The 16,316-nt window shown below is 40.7% G+C and overlaps 1 protein-coding gene across 4 annotated transcripts in view; it reads left to right on the forward strand.

Annotated features, from left to right (window-relative positions):
- The window catches only part of SHROOM3 (shroom family member 3), a 433,756-nt gene that overhangs the window by 337,869 nt on the left and 79,571 nt on the right, over positions 1-16,316 (forward strand). The window contains exon 1 of one of the 4 annotated variants that reach the window (XM_044304365.1): positions 2,114-2,372. The exons of the other annotated variants lie outside the window; for them this stretch is intronic. The gene's annotated coding sequence lies outside the window, so the exon portion shown is untranslated. Of the gene's footprint in view, positions 1-2,113; positions 2,373-16,316 lie in introns of those variants that run through there. 4 annotated transcript variants of the gene reach the window in all.

Genomic DNA, 16,316 nt, shown 5'->3' on the forward strand with positions numbered 1-16,316 from the left:
GAATGAGGCATTAATTTGTCATTAATAAGTCATGAGCTGCCCATTACAAGCACCTTGACAAAACAAAATGGATATGGGGGTCCCATACGTTGCCATACATGACAGTGTGCATGGGGCAGATTCAGTGTAGTTTGCAGTCTTTTGAGACAGGACACAATACACAATTCTTAAACTGTGCCACATGAGCACACTATTTGACTGCCTAGAACATCCCATTACATGGATTATTGCATAGCGTATAGAAGGGCCCCATAGAAATCTTTAGCTGCTCTATTAAGGTACCACACAACTCGAAAGTTTCATGGAGCTGTAATACATCGATCATACCTCCCCACCGTCCGGATCAGGCCGGACACTCCTTGATTTCAGTGGCTGTCCCGTGGTCACGGTAAGGGGAAGGTATGTCCCGCTCTCTGTCAGCTCTACCTGCTTCCATAGGAATCAGAGACAGCTGCATGTAAAGATGAAACATGAGCCATCTGTTGGCTCCCTGCTCCATCAATTATTCCCCCCTATCTGAGCTCTACACTGGAGGTCTAGGCAGGAAGTAGGGCCGGCCGGGAGCTCTGTGTATCCTGCTGCTGGGGAAAGAGGTGAGTATGTAGAGTTTATTTTTATTTTTTTACTGCCTGTGAAGGGGGCACTTTACTGAGTATATTACTGAGAGGGGGTACAGCAGGGCATATTACTGTAAGGGGCCACATATCTGGGCATAACTACTGAGAGGGGACAAATATCTGGGCATCGCAACTGTAAGGGGCACATATGTGGGCATAAATATTGTGAGGAGCACATATCTGGTCATATTATTGTGAAGGGAGCACAATGCTGGAATAACTACTGTGTGGTGGCATAAAGAGGAATGATTACCATGTATGGGGCACATGTGTGGGCATAACTACTGTGAGGGGCACATGTGTGGGCATAACTACTGTGAGGGGCACATATCTGGACATAACTACTGTGAGGGGCACATATCTGGACATACCTACTGTGAGGGGCACATATCTGAACATAACTACTGTGAGGGGCACATTTCTGGACATAACTACTGTGAGGGGCACATATCTGGACATACCTACTGTGAGGGGCACATATCTGGACATAACTACTGTGAGGGGCACATATCTGGACATACCTACTGTGAGGGGTTCATATCTGGACATAACTACTGTGAGGGGCATATATGTGGGCATAAATATTGTGACGGGTACATATCTGGTCATATTACTGTGAAGAAAGCACAATGCTGGCATAACTACTGTGTGGTGGCATAAACAGGAATGATTACCATATGGGGGCATTTAGGGGACTGGGTGGGATTAGGTGTTTAGTTATGTTTTGAGTGGAGTTAGAGGCATGGCCTAGTGTCCCCCTTCCTTCTTTTTAAAAGTTGTGAGGTATGCATCTATGTTCACGACCCTTGCTGTCAGACTCGTAGAATGTGGCCTGTAATCTCCTGCGTGTAGTCCCTTAATCTTGATGAGAATGTCTAGATAGTATTTACTCAATGGTAGAATTTTTTCTTGAGTCCATATCTGTGGTTGTTTTGTGTAAGTTTACATCTTTTTGGCCATGGAAAACATACTATGAAATGTGATCCATTAAATTTAGGGATACTCAGGAGTTAATTGTTATTTTTTTCCTTCACTCCTGAATATATTGCTTCCACATGAACTTTTTACCTCAGGCAGCTGCTTACCAGCTACTTGTAGATAATGATTAGATATACGGTAGATATGCCCCTAGTCTCTATTTCTTCTGTTCTACTGGCCACCTTCCTTCCATAACTATTGCTCAGGAAGGATGGAAATCATGCATGCAATAAGAAGCCGAAGGGGGAGGGAAGCTCCTGACTTTTGAGTGCCAGATTCCATTTTCCAACTTTACAAGGGCTTTCATCTCCATTGTAATGCAAATCCAGTTCTCTGAGACACCCAGCCAATCAGAGCCAGCCTCCTTGTGGGATTACCTGGTTTTGGTAGAGTGATGTGGAGGAGAGGGGGAGGAGGAGAAACTCATTCACTTGTGACAAAGTGCTTAGTTTTACTGCCTTGTAGTCACAATGTAGCAGAGGGGAAAGTCCTTGCCACAAGTTCTTGAGAGAAATGCATGTTCTGAGCTCTTGTAGGCTCCTATCTTCTTGTCCATGTTGGTGGATACGTTGGAACGGAGGTTGTTGCTATGTGTTTTTACATGCTATGTAGAGAAAGAGCTTTCTGTGGACTTTTACTATTGAATACGTCTTTTTCACTGCTGTGCAATAGCTTGGAAGTTGCCTCTCCTGCTTTGTGTAACACAGGTTTTTCTCGCAGTCATTACCAGCCTAAGGCACCGTCAAACATTTACCCGTGGGACACAATGTAAAAATGGTAAGGACTGTTTTTTTGTTTTTTTATAAATGGATAATGCATATATAGTTAATAACGAAGGATCCTAATGAAAGTGTGGTTAAACTAAACTACTACATATGTAATGGAAGCAAAATGAGATAGTACTAAGGGATACTACCCTCTGCCAAATGTCTGGGATATGCTGTAGAATACTGGTGAGATACATGGTCTCATTATCAGTCTAGATGAAGGATCACCCCATGCAATGCATTTAAGTTCTACTACTACCATTATGTTTATAAGGTTGTTCGTGTTACTTTTATTATTCTTGTTACCGTTGGCCTATATGTTGTTAATATTTTATCTAAATAGAGAATTATGTTGTATCATATAAAAAGTCAGGCCAGTCAAACTGGCTAAATGAATTTACACCAAAACTGAATATTGCAGAACTGTTTGTGTGCGAGGGGTTGCCAGAGCTAGTACTTATAGTCTTTCCTTGTCACACCATCAAGAATGCCACATGTCAAAGGCTGGTGGCAGTGTAATTGCTCAAAGTCGTAATTTTGATATTTATTTTTCATAGTTTTTTTAGTCTTTCATTATTGCTGTTACGACTGTCAGTATGACGCTAGTTTGCTCACCATTTGTTATCATAACTAAAATGACATTGCCCATGTCTTTCTATGCTTGGCTATGAACAGGTGTATGTGGTGACATAAATGGATGGCGGTATCTGTTAACAGATATACAGTGTAAGTTTTGAAAACTTGCTAGTCAAGTGCTGCATTTCTGTGTTAAAAGGGTTGTCTCTCTTCAGCAATTATCATGTAGAGAAAGTTAATAAAAGACATTTACTAATGTATTGTGATTGTCCATATTGCTTCCTTCGCTGGCTTGATTAATTTTTTCCATCACATTATACACTGCTTGTTTCCAGAGGTTATGACCATCCTGCAATCCAGCAGTGGTGGTCGTGCTTGCACACTATAGGCCGGGACCATGGGAGTGCGTTTCAGAATGCATACGCAGCAGCTCCTATTCTGGCCACTTCGTATTTGCGCTGCAGCAGTGGTCATAACCCCCGGATATGAACAATGTATAATGAGATGGAAAAATGAATCAAGTCAGCAAAGGAGGCAATATGGACAATCACAATACATTAGTAAGTGCCGTATATTAACTTTCTCTACATGATAAATGCCATTTACTGAAGTGAGACATCCCCTTTTAAGTCAAGTTATTGAAGTAAAAGAATAGTATGTAGAGACTTGTAAATCAAGTGTTGTATATGCAGTCAGCTCAAGAGAAGTAAATGGAAGTGTGTAGTATATTTATATTGGTATATTCTGATGTAGCAGAGATGAGTATATTGTTTATAGCTGTCATCCAAAATGACTTCCTATAAATCTGCTTGCTAAACTGGCCATACATCTTATATTAATATCAGCCAATCCCGAAATCCTGACTATTGAATATGTATGGTAGTCTCCTGACTTTCCACCAATGGCAGATGTTGGGGGGGGAGAAGTTTTGCTAAGACATTGCCAGAGGTGACTGGCAGTAGCTTACTCCCCTCTCCACATGTGCACCCAGGCAAACTAAGAGTGAAAGTATGAAAACCCAAAAATACTTCCCCATACAATGATATTTTACCCATATACGTGACAACACATAGAACCAACAAGAATATATGGATTTACTGTGTAATAATTAACATGATCAAACACAATTCATGATTAGTATATAACATTTTATTAGTAATCTAAGTACAGACATGACTGACACAACACAATGGATTAAAAACACTTCAAATTCATAGGAGTGGTGGTACAGAGGTAAGTCCAATAAAGTGCAATGATGGTACATACAAAAATTGTATATCTAATTATAATTAATGACCTTGGTAATATATTTAGACTAATAAAAAGTCAGAGCAAGTGCAGAGGAATAAATATACCAAGATACTACAAAACAATGCAAACACCAAGTTATCAGTATAAAAGGTGCAACATACTGACCAGTAAGACCACCAATCCTCACCCCGACGTGCGTTTCACCACTCCTATGAATTTTAAGTGTTTTTAAATCATTGTGTTGTGTCAATCATGTCTGTACTTTGATTACTAATAAAATTTTATATGTTATGGCTACTTTCACACTTGCAGTAGAGTGATCCGGCAAGCAGTTCCGTCGCCGGAACTGCCTGACGGATCCGGCAAAATGTATGTCAACTGATGGCATTAGTAAGACTGATAAGAATCCTGATCAGTCTTAAAAATGCCTGATCAGTCATAAAAATGCATTGAAATGCCGGATCTGTCTCTCCGGTGTCATCCGGCAAAACGGATTCAGCATTTACTTTTTTCACCTTTTTTTCAGTCTGCGCATGTGCAGATCGGAAGGACGGATCCGGCATTCCGGTATTTTGAATGCCTGATCCGGCACTAATACATTCCTATGGAAAAAATGCCGGATCAGCATTCAGGCAAGTCTTCAGTTTTTTTGGGCAGGAGATAAAATCGTATACGTTTTTCTCTTTTGCCTGATCAGTCACAATGACTGAACTAAAGACATCCTGATGCATCCTGAATGGATTACTCTCCATTCAGAATCCATGGGGAGATACCTGATAAGTTATTTTCCGGTATTGAGCCCCTATGACGGAACTCTATGCCGGAAAAGAAAAACGCTAGTGTGAAAGTACCCTAATCATGAATTGTGTTTGATCATGTTAATTATTACACAGTAAATCCATATATTCTTGTTGGTTCTAAGAGTGCAAGTATATAGGGCACAAAAGGGATAGCTGTCAGTTCAGCCTACCACTATCCAAAATGTAAGGACAACTTTAAGGGATTTTCTGGGTGGGATATTTATTAAATCGTGTAGAATGGGTTACTATATATATATACATATACATACATATCACTCCCCTTACCGATCCCGCAACAACGCAGTTCCAACTCTGCTCTCTGCTTCTTGCTCCTGGCTCAACACACAGAAAATGGCTGAAGATGCCCACTCAGACAAGACAATCACTGACCACCGTGGTGACCCACCACACCAAGTCATTGGCAGAGTTGGCAGTGAAAATAATTGAAGGCTCAATCAAATGGTAGTGTCCTTTCCATTGAGGTAGAGTAATAAGCAACTGCCAGATACTTTATATGCAGTGATGCTTATCTTATGTACAGGTGGTAAAAATAAAACCTGTCCAATCTCAGTTTCTCATCATGAGACCATGGAGCCATAGAGTTGGTAATAGGTATAAGCTCCATCAACAATCAGTGTTCTTGGACAATAGATAATCCATGTTTATACCCAGCTTGTTTTGTAGGAAAATATTATTTGTGCATCAAGTTCTCAAAATGGAGCAACAGGTTTACCCGCAGAACTATGCAAACCCACAATAACACATTGTGCTAGCATGTGTTATCATGAGTGTGTGCCAACTTAAAAATGCAGCTCAACCACATCTGTAGTTCTACAGGTTCTTCACTAACAGACTGATATACTTTATTATATGAATTATCTCATCTACAACCTCTGCCAGGGGTGCACCTAGTCTTTCTGCTTCCTGAGGCGAAAATTGAAACAGAACCCCCCCCTTCCCCCGATCCTTATACCAAATTCTCAACCTAACCCCTTTCCTCCTAACATTACATATATCACTACAAAATATACAGGGTAATACAGCGCCCCATACCTCTTACACCAGACCATGATGATTTTTCAGCCATCTCTCGTCTGTGCAGTAAAAAAAAAAAGAAGAAAAATCTTAGTTTCCTACTTTTGCATCATCCTTCCACCTACTGGACAAATAATCCTACCACCCCCAATACTGTGCCACTGTGCTCCCCAATATTATACTGCAGAAACATATAAACCCCCAAATGATACTAGTGCCATGAAGATCGTGCCCTTCAATAATTATTGTCACGGTGTCCTAAAATGACAGCGCTCAGCAAATAGTGTCCCTGACACTAATAGTATAATCATAATGTCCCGCAAAATAACTGTGCTAAACTGATACTCTGCCAGGGTGCCCCACAGTAATAGTGTTCCCAAAAATCCCACCAATAGTAATAATTCTCTGCCAGAGCGCACTTGGAGGTAATAGTGCCCCTACAGTGCCCCCAACATGTCTCCACTGTGCCCCAGAGGTAATAATGCTCCCATAGTGCCCATACTAGTAATCATGTTCCCCATTGTCCCCCAGTAGTAATAAAGACCACCAAAATGCTCCTAGTAGTAATAATTCTCCTTATCATGTGACAGTAGAAAAATGCCCTGTTAAAATGAAAACCAGTACAAAAATGACCCCTTCTGTGCACCAGTACAAAAAATTCCCCCTTATAATGTGTGCCAGGGCAAAAAAAAAAGCCCCCTAATAATGTCTACTAGTACAAAAATGACCCTGTTCTGTGTGGAAGTACAAAAAATGCCCCCTCTTAGTGGCCCCATCTTAACTAATGTCCCCATAGTGCACCCATAATGTGTGCCAATAAAAATTACCCCTGTATAATGCCAAGTAAATGTCCCTATAGTGCCCCATAGTGCTCCTTTCCCCCCTTTCCCATAGCGCTTACCATATGAAATGCCCCTTCTTTCTGCCCTCAGTAGATACCCCCATAGTGCTTCTGTCCTCTCTTCCCCATATTTTCCCCCATAATATGCCAGTACAAATGCCCCTTTTTAGTGCCCCTAGATGCCCCCATGATGCTCCTCTCCTGCATTGTGACAAATAAAAAAAACATAAACATTAATACGCATCATGCGTCTGTCAGTGATGTGATGCAGGCCTCTTCCGCCTTGTCTCCCGCGCTGTAAGCTGCCCAGCTCAGGTGGTGCGATGATAATGATGTCATCGTGCCACCTGCGCAGGCCTCTGATAGTCTTCAGGCCTGTCAGAGGGAGCGGGGAAGTGAGATATCACTCCCCTGCCCCGCTGCAGCATCCATCTGTATCGCTCTCCTGAGGACGGTGATAAAGATGAATGTAGAGAGATGATCGCTTCTACAATTGACGCACTCATTTTCCGCTGCCCTGCCGCCACCGTCGCACCGCCTCAGGCAATCGCCTAATTGACGGTGCGGCCCTGACCTCTGCAGACTACATTACAATGAAATCTGATGTAAATTCATTATGACTACTGAAAAGAGAATCTGTGTGTTCCCTCATAACCTTGCTTCAGGACTAAGTGCTATCAATTGATCTGCAATCATGCCGCTCTATCAAAAATGCCAGAACTGTGCTTTAGTATTAAATACTATATACCTTTAAATAATGCAAAATACACTGTCATTGACAGTCATTCTAGAAAATACTGGACATATCAAGGTAGTCAAGTAATTTCAATATGTGCAATACATGATCTATTCAATAGCCGTGTCATTTATAGTTTTTTTTTATTTAATAATGTTCCTTATATAATGCCAACTAGGGGCATACACAGATCTCATAGGGCCCCATAGTACCCCTCACACACCCAGTTTCTCAGCAGGCATGCATCAAATACTCCTAAAGAATAAGCTCAACGTTTCAGATTTCTGACAAATTTACACTTTTTTAAAAATAATTTTAATAATTAATTTATCCCCAAAAAATTGTAAACCTTCTATGTAGGAAAAAGTGGAACAGGTGCTTCATAAATATGGCTCTCATTCTGAACACCATATTTATCAAGGTATTTATGTCAGTCAACTGGAATATATATATGTACACTGATAAATCTACCCATCCATCTCTATATCTGTAGCTCCAATCACTCAGTGTTTTATAAAACTTACTGCCTGAAGCCAACACTAAGGGAGTGCGCAGGAATTTATAAATCTACTATTGACTGCAATGGAAACTGTAAAAATGTATTTGCCCTGATCTCCCCCTAGTGGTAGTAGCTTGAAAATGCAGTTTTATATGTTGGTAACAAAAGAAGGTGTTAACCCCTGGGCCCCCATAGCAAATGCATGGTCTGCCTCTATGGAAGGTACAGTACAATACTGATGCCAACATATTCTGCAGCACTGTATATAGAATTTCATGAATCACTCCATTGCCTTTTACCACCAGGGCTCACGATCTAATTTAGCTGTCTCACACCTATTATTGCATAGTAAGCAGATTAACATATCAGTAAATTTTTGGTCTGTGGGAGAAAAGTGGAGCCAACAGAGGAAACCCACACAAAACTCGGGAAGGACAATCTCTTTGAACATTGGAAACAACAAGGTCAATGTTTTAATATATATACATGATATATATATATATATTCTATTTAATTTGTGCTCATTTATTTTCAGTTTAAACAAAGTGGGAGAGCGTTCAAATCAGTCAAGTTATAGATTTTATTAGGCTAATAAAGAATAAAAAAAAGGGAAAAAAAAACTACTTGATCAATATAGCTTGCCATTGAAAGTATTTACTGTAGAGATTGGGTAGGTCAGGAATGACCAGACTTGCCAAATCCGAACTGTGCCATCATTGTGTCTCCTGACAGCAGACAATAGGGAATTGTCTGCGGGCTCACATAGCTGTTATATTGTCAGTAGTTCCCAACAACATCAGTGGAATTCACTAGCAGAAATCTAATCTCGATGGGTAACTTTGTTCAATTGTCAGACTGGAGCGGGGCCAATATTAGGCCAAAGGTGAAGATCCTCCAGATTAACATCTAGATTCTAGATACATTCCTTGAACTACTTTCTTTGATTCCCTCCAATCCTCTCTGTCACATAAAGAGGACATCCTTCCTCCCTGTCCCAGTTGCTCCTATTACTTTCCACCAGTATAGTAGAGATATGCCTCATATGTGATCATTATCAGTAGGCAACAAAAGAAGGAATATTCTTTTAGTACCTGAATGTTTAAAATTTTTCTTAAAGGGGTTGTCCGGGTTCAGATCTGAATATTTTCACCCAGGCAGCCCCCCTTATGTTAGCATCGGAGCATGTCATGCCATGTTCACTGCTGGGCGGAAGCCTCCACCTAGCAGCCCTAAGGAGAGCCCGGATAGTCAACCAAAAGATCATTTATCCAACAAAAATCAAGACATATGTGTGCTTGATTTAACTGAGTTCCCACTTGCTCCATGTGAATATATCAACAATCAACCGACAAAACGCTCATTGCTTGTCAGCAGCATGTCGCACTGTGTGAAGATGGATGAACTTCCGACAATCAGTGAAACTGTATGAAGGACAATCATAGTAATGATTATGTAATCCTAAAGATTGGGGATGGTTGCTGCATCTAACACATCTAACCAGTGAGCAATGATCTGGAATGAATGTTCCTCATTCTCAATCATTGACTGCTCTATCGGCCCTTGTAAAATGGCCCTTTCAGCATTTGCAGTAAATAGAGATAACCTTAAAAACATATTCCAGGATTTTATAATTGATGTCCTAACCTCAAGATCCTCAGTAGCTCAATGGGAGCAGCACTGCAGCCAGCTCTCTCCATTACACAATGGGCGTAGTGGCGTAGTGCTGAACTTGCGGTGCTGGAGCTTCTCAAGAACAGCTGATCGTCAAGGGTGTGGGGTGTCGAACACCACCAATAAGAGATTGATGGCCTGTCCTCTGGAATACCCTTTTAATGAGGCTCATCATTATCTTTTAATAATGCCAATGTGATACTTTTTTTCTATATATTGGGACATTCTAGAAGTAGAAAATGCCAGCTGATAACGAAATTATTTTCCATGCTGGTCTTTGGCGGCACACATAAAACAGCATTTACAAGCAGTCACATACCTCACTGTTGTGTACACAGCATATTGTGTATTTTTAAAGCTTCCTCTGCTAATTCTTACTGGTAACTAGAGCTATATCCTGGCAACATGCTCTTGTCCATATAGTGAGATCCTAACTCATTCCATCATAGAGAACAATGCAGAGGGATTTATAATGTATTTCACCACTGATTTTGCACTATACTATATTCAGTTCAACTGTTGTTGGAAACCGGATAAGTCAAAATATCACATTGCATGCGTTCTAAAGCAAAAAAAATGATGATTTTTTTGCTTTGAACATGTAGGGTTAAATATATGTGAATATCCAGCTGTCGGCCCTGTAATACCATGAGCATTTTTCCCCAGGGAGGTCACATTATCAGTTTATTTCATAAGGTCTTTATACGAAAGATTTTAAGCCTTTCAATGTAGAAAATCCCCTGCAATGCCAACAGGATCACACTGTACTTGCTCTAAAAAGGAATTTAATTTCCCCCTCAAAGAGACGAAACCAAAGGCAACCAGAAAGTGTCGCAGGTGGTATCTTTTTGTTCTAAACCCTTTGAACAGCTACCAAGAATTTGGTTTCTAAAGACATTAAGAGACACCCAATGAGTTGTGTGCGGACGACAAGCTGAAGAATTTACATGGTACAGTTGTGAAAATGAATTCAAATATAGGAACCATTCCTATGTGTATCTGAGCAATGAATAAAAATATAGCATGATACTACAATAGGGGGTAAACATGTCCTGAAATATTCGAAGACGCTTTCCTGTGAATTAAAAAAACAAATGTCAAAAATACTGCACATCTTAATTGTTTCTGATTTTATTCTAGTGTATTAGAAAATATGATCAGCCTACTGAATGTTAAGCATGAGTCTACATAAATTAACTAACTTAAAATGACTACAAATACTAGCCATAGGAGAGAGCTACTATTAAAGGAGTGTGGCTATACACACTAATGTCACTGGAGGAACATGACAATTTTTGGTCCTGACTCTCCCCTGTTGGCAGATGGGAGGGGAAAGAAGGATCAAGCTGTAGGATTTCAACATGCTTATCATTTTTTATGTTAGTGAAATAAGCTGGGAAACTTAAAGTAGCCCTAGAAAAAAAGCTATAGGTTGCTTCCTGTTGTAGATGAGTCCAACTGCCAGAAGGCAAGACCAACACAAGTGGGCATTACAGACAAAATTGGGTGGGGTCAACACACGTAGGTGGCATCAGCAATACCATGGTACAGCACAAAGTACAGCCACAGCAGAATGTAATACCACAGTACAGCACAAAATACCTCCCAAGAAGCTGCCCCTCCGTGGTGGCCAGTACTAGAAGCTATGTTCTGTCCTCCTCCTTTAGTTGACTCTAATTTAGCTATGAAGGAGAGGGCTGAAGAGATGAGACACAGGCCACAGCACTGAGCCAGCCCTACCTTCAGCATACTGCTTGGTTTTTCAGCCCTACAAAACATACATTACATCATTACCACCTATTAAATACAGTGACATCTCTTCTGATTGTAGATGTTCTCTTTACTCATCTTCTCCATTTGGCCAAAACTGACAGGACAATTTACAGCCATGCCCCATCTCTACAGAGTTTGTCACACAGATATCTCAGATTCCTCACTTTTCCCTTATCCTCCCAACCGTCTCAAAACAAATGCCTCAACAGTGTCATCCTGCTGTCACCCTCATTGCTTTGCCTGATATGCTTCCCAAATACTATACTGTACTAAAAATAATGCCTCCAGTAGTAATAATGCCCCCTGTAGTGGCCCAGAAGTTAAAATGTCCCCTACATTGTTCCTAGTAATAATAATGCCCCCTATAATGCACCTAGTATTAATAATGCCCCTATAATGCATGGAGCAATAAGAATTCCCCCTATTGTGTGGCAGTAATGTTCATTCCCTCTATAGTGCTATTAGTAGTAATAATGCCCCCTATAGTGCATCCAGCAATAATAATGGCTCCCTATTGAGCATCCAGTAGCAATAATGCCCCCTTATTTCTGGAGTGTAATAATATTACAGGCTATAGCTACTAGAGAGGGGTCATTGATCCAGGGAGTTATTCTGATTACCTGATTGGAGTCGGGAAGGAATTTTTTATTCCCCTAAAGTGAGGAAAATTGGCTTCTACCTCACAGTTTTTTTTTTTGCCTTCCCCTGGATCAACTTGCAGGGTGACAGGCCGAACTGGATGGACAAATGTCTTTTTTCCGCCTTATGTAGTATGTTACATGTTACTATAGTGGCCCTTACATTAAAGGGGTTGTCTCATCATGGACAATGGGGGCATATCGCTAGGATATGCCCCCACTGTTTTATAGGTGCGGGTCCCACTGCTGGGACCCGCACCTATATCAAGAACGGACCCCCGCAAGAGAAGGAGGGCGCACTGCACATGCGCAGCCGCCCTCCATTCATTTTCTATGGGGCTGTCGAAAATAGCTGGCTCGGCTATTTCCGTCGGCCCCATAGAAATAAATGGGAGCGGGGGCCGTGCATGCACTGTACCCTCTCATTCACTTCTATGGGGAGCCGGCTTGGTGGTGGCTGGACCGTAGTCCTCCAGCCACCACCTTGCAGGGCTCCGTTCTCCTTTAGCCACCACCTTGCGGAGCTCCTAGCGATACGCCCCCATTGTCCATGATGAGATAACCCCCCAATAGTGCCTTCAGCAATAATAATGCCATCCTATTGTGCCCCCAGTAATAATACCCTGATAGTGACCCCAGTAATGACCCCATACTGACCAGTATTAAAAATTGCTCCAGTAATGACCCCTATAGTGCCCCAGTAAAAACCCTTATAGTGCCCTGTATGTTCACCAAATGGCCATGGAAAGAAAAAAAAATACTCAACTGAGTCCATTGTCCGTTGTCTGTGGTTAGAGCCATGGACCTCTTACAACCTGCAGTCTGAGATGTCACATCACATGTGGTTGTAGTGATGTCATCATACCTCCTGCGCCTCGACACAGATGGTCACGATTACATAATTGCTTCGCAAGTGCCCGCACTGTTCCTACACTGCCTAGTTAAGAATGTGCTTCACTGAATCTTTTCCCTTAAGCTATATGTCAATCTCCTGCTCTATAACTTGTAGATTGCATTGTATTTCATGGTCACAGGTTCTCTTTAATAGCGCATCGCCCAGCATAAACAGGGAATGTGCTACTGGAAATAAAAACTATATGGGGACAACTAATGACATTACTGGTCGTTCCTTCCCATACTAAATAATTACTGCATGTAAAAAAAAAGATCGATACGCTGTTGGTGCTCGGCAGAATATATGCTTGGGTAAAAGGATCCTAACTGTGCTTGCTTTTTTCTAATGATAAGTACACTGACAATTGGCAAAATAGAGGATTATACCTGAAGAAGCCAAGAGCTTTTTCTCTTGTAAGACAGCCTCATCTGCTTGTGTGTATATATATATATATATATATATATATATACACATATATATGAGAAGGCACCACACTGAGTTTTATAATCCCCATTTATTATGTGAATTAGAATAACGCTGACCCCATTAGTATGTGGTTCTGAATAAATGATTCTGAGAACCCTCTTGCTGAATTCTTGAAATACTTTAAGGATGGGTAGAAGACAAATAGACTTGATAATTTATAGTTCTGAGATTTCTATGCCATCACATTGTCAGTGTCCTGTAAATCTAGCTATTGTGACCCGAATACTCTTGTAAGTTCCTCTTGAGGATGGCGTCATATGAACAATAGGCCTGCTTTCATCCTCCCACCCCTACAGAAGCATTGCTTATGGAAAGGAAGTCACTTTGTCAAAGGCATTTAAAAATCAAACCTTGACTATCTTGCACGGAAGTGTTTTCTTTTTCTTCTGAACAAAGAACTACCTTTCCCTTCTATAGTCTCTTTATAGAACTTCACAAATCACTGCTTGTCCACAGAGCTACTTGGAAGAATCTGCTCATATCAAAGTACAGTTCAGCCATTGATGGGCCATTCACAATACATTGGTTAATGGGTTACTTCGTTGTGTGCTGTATGAATAATATGAAGCCAACATATAAAACTATTCAAATGTAGATAGGAAATATTACAGCATCAATACAAAGACCTTCAACATTTTGGATATTGACTTTTGTTGTTAGACAAGAGGGAGAGCTACCAGGGCATAAGCCCTGTATGTTGGGTGCTAACCAGCCACTTTTCCTTTGTATCTGGTGAAGGAAAGCTATGGCTCTTGGTAGACTAGTGTACTCTACCGTTATAGAAAAATAAAACATGGATCACACATTCACATGCTATAGATCGATTTCTGCTTGTATGCACAATTTATTAACATGAACACCAGGCACTTTGTATACAGTTAAATACTAATGCAACTCAACACATGAAGGTGGCCTCTTTCGAGTGGGTTCCTACACTAATTTGGCAGAGCACAACATGGCAATCACCACCACTACAACTTATGTAGTACCTGTAGACAGCAAGACCCAGCAAGGAAGCACCCCTGGTGTCAGGATAAGTTACCTTGGCATTGGCCTACACCAATCCACCAGCATGGCACCACAGAAACAACAGAAATCCCTGTATTGACCTTTAATATATTTATACATAGTAATTAAATCTCCCCTCAGATGTCTTTTTTCTAAACCAAATAACCCTAGTTTTGATAATCTTTCTGGGTACTGTAGTCCACTTTTTCTATTTATTACTTTAGTTGCCCACCCTAGAAGCCACTCAAGATCTGCTATTTCTATTTTGTGCATAGGTGCCCACAATTATACGCAATACTCCACGTGAAACCTGATTAGTGCTCCCCATGATATGATTATCCTTTGCTACAGATAAAGGGGTTCAGCCAAGTTTAAATGTTATTCCCTACCCACAGAATTGGGGATACCTATCTGATCAGTGTGGGTCCAACTGGTGGGACCTCCAGAATCTCAAGAATCCAAGTCCCAGCAGGCTGAGCATGCATACTGCCACTCCTTTTATTCTCTATGGGACGGCTGGAGATTGCCGAGCACTGACTTGGGAAAGATGTTGTACTCTAGCACTTTGTGGAGATGCTCAAAACTTCGGATTAATGCTTTATGGCGATCTGTCTCCATACAGCATTAAAATGTATGGCTTCTGATGACATGAAGTCAGTTATTCGTGAAGTCTCACAAGACTTCGTTGAATAACTTTGGTATTTGATTTTTAAAGTGAAAAAACATTTTAAAACTTGGATCCGAACTCGGCTTCGGTTTCGAGGTACCAGTGGAATAACTGACTTCGCCTCATCGAAGGACACACATTTTAATGCTGTATAGAGATTGATCTCCGTACAGCATTAATCCGAAGTTTTGAGCGAAGCAACTACGTAACTAGGATCCAAAGCTCGCTTCGCTCATCACTAATAATAATCTATGACCCTTTCTGTCAATGAACAGCCATTCATTGGAGCTTTCATAAAGCATAGTACAATAAAGATAATTTAGCAAGAAACAAATATTGCCATGCCCAGGAAAGTTTTTATACATAAAAAACACATAGATACATTTTCAAAAAAGAACAAACTCTCTCCTACAGACTTACATCAAATTGATGCTTGAGGCTGCCTGTACATATTCAGGTTTTGATCAGGTTTTCAGATGCTCTTTTTGAAGCCAAAACCAAGTGTGGATCATAAAAGGAGAATACTTATAGCAGTCAGATTCTACTATCCTGGTTTTAGCTTCAATACTGACCAGAAATCCTGATCAATGCCATGACTTCCCTAATGCTGGAAGCCATGTACTGTATGAACAAGTCCATAGACTATTTTTGTTGAGTTCAGAGTTAAGCAGCATATGTGCTTGTGCACGTGTGTGTGTGTGTGTGGTCTGCACGGTATTTGTGTTTTTCAGTCAGTGTAGGATAGTCAAAAGACCGTCACATCATGTAATTTTAATGGCTTTTCAGCCCTGTTGTATATAATTATTATCCGATTGGATGTTAATAATCTGGAACGGTCACGGCGCAGTCTGTACAATGACAAGTCTGAATATGTGGGTGGAATACTAGCTGGAAGTATAACAAAGTGCTTTTTACTACTATAATGCATGGCTGGCTACTAGGCTATATTTATTGTTTATTTGGTTATTGTATTTTATCTTTTTTTTATTTTGTATTTAACAAGGCAACCGTATTATATATTGCGATTCATTCATCATCTCATTGCATTTCATATCAAACATAGAAACATCTTTAATCC

The sequence above is a fragment of the Bufo gargarizans genome, chromosome 1, assembly GCF_014858855.1.
Source record: "Bufo gargarizans isolate SCDJY-AF-19 chromosome 1, ASM1485885v1, whole genome shotgun sequence".
Lineage (NCBI taxonomy): Eukaryota > Metazoa > Chordata > Amphibia > Anura > Bufonidae > Bufo > Bufo gargarizans.